Source organism: Phaseolus vulgaris, chromosome 3 (assembly GCF_051622355.1).
Source record: "Phaseolus vulgaris cultivar YP4 chromosome 3, ASM5162235v1, whole genome shotgun sequence".
Lineage (NCBI taxonomy): Eukaryota > Viridiplantae > Streptophyta > Magnoliopsida > Fabales > Fabaceae > Phaseolus > Phaseolus vulgaris.
The window spans coordinates 50,293,721-50,295,699 of NC_143500.1; positions in this window are offsets into that span (position 1 = coordinate 50,293,721).

Sequence of the window (1,979 nt, forward strand, 5' to 3'; positions counted from 1 at the left end):
ACCACTTTGATCACTTGCACAACAACCAAGGGAATGACCTTGAACACCTCAAGAAACACACTTTCCTTGGCCAACACTAAGATTGTTGATCTTGAACCCCTCAAGAACACACAACCAATCTCAGCAAACACAAAAACGAAACTTGTTCAACAGAGTACAAGGATTACACTTGTTACAGAAGATAATCTGAAATCAATACAAGCAGAATCATATTCTAACACTTTGATCAATCACAAACTCTTAGCAATCTCAACTCTTTGAAAAACTCTCTTAGAAAAACAACTTGTCAAAAAATCTTCAATCTCAAATCTGTTTTTCTGAATATATTCAAAGATGTAGTTTGTTATCAAATCTTAACAAACTCTTAAATTGCATTAAAAGATTGGTCAAAGCATTTAATGACTGGAGCGTAAGCATTTAAAACATTTAAAGCTCAGTCAAAGATAAAACAGTTTTTCTGTTATGGTTCCAAAACAAACAATCGGTTGTTTCCTCAAATCAATCGGTTGTTTTGGTACTTAACAGTTCAAACCATTTAAAAACAGTTTTCAATCTTTTTCTCAAAACACCAAAGTATAAACAATCAGTTGTTTCGACAAAACAATCAGTTGTTTTAACTTAGTTTGAAAACATTTTACTTTCACAAAGATTGATAATGCTAATACTTTAGATTTAATCAAAGGGTGGATTACAACATATAAACTACCCCAGAACTAAGCTAAACCAACACAGCAACATCAAGCATAGCAGAGGCTTCAACATCCTTCAAAGGATTTGGATTCTTCAAAACTTGAACACCACTTGGTTCAACATCTCTCACTTTGTGAGGATAACACTCAATCTCACCCAACAAGGATACATATCCTTCACGTTGACTTGGGTCCAGGTCAATTTGACTAGACTTGGACCAGTGCTAACTCAGCTTTACTTGATTTAAGCTCGAGCTGACTCAATTTGAATTGTCCTGGGTAAACTTAACTTAAGATGTGTCTTACCCGACTCAACTCAACATGGGTCTGGGTTGACTTGGTTTAACGTAGGTCCGACTTGACCTAATATTGATTAGGTTAGGCTCGACTTGGATCTAAGCCAAGTTGGTTTGATTTAGGTCCAACCTAACTCAACTTAACTTGGGCTTAAGTTGACTTGCCATAACTTTAACCTTAACCAACTTGACCTAACCTTGTATGAATGTGACTTAGTACTAGCTTATTTGAATCTAGCTCGATCTAGTGTTTCAAAACTTAAAACGACCTAGATGCACCTTGATTTTGGATTTTCAATATCTAAAAAGTATCTAATGTATATCCAATATAAATCCAATTAAATAAACTAGATCTAAAATTTAAAATTTTGAATTTGGATTTGGTATAAATTCATTTAAATATACTTAAAATATAATATAAATTAAATTTAACAATTTGAATTTTTTTTCTCACCCTTAAATTAAACTTAAACTCGATCTCAATACTCTATATACTAGAAAGGCAATTACACTTTCGTAACTACAAAATATGAACAAATAACAAAAGTAAAAGTAAGACAAGTTCAAAATATATTATAAGCTTTAAAGTTTCTAGGAGTTGCTCGAACTTCGCTTTCATTGTGTCCAATAGTTATAACAATATGTTTTTCTTATAAAATAGTCAGAAGAAAAGGTCAATGCAATGGATAAATCTGTTATAAAAAGTGAAGTCGAACTACACTATAATATTTTTCTTTTTCTGTGTATTTTTATCTGCTTCCCTTTCACAACTTTGCATGCATAGAATATATAAAATTTTAGGGCAAAAGAATATTGAAAGAAACACTATATTTTTTTTAATACTTGATTGTATTGTTAGATAAAATGTCACGCAAGTTTCACTAAATAATTTGTGTCTATTTATCAATATATTAGTTGGGCTAGCTAGAGATTTTATTTAATAAATAATGAGCTATGAAAGAGAATCAAATAACTTTTTTATTCTTATGAGTGA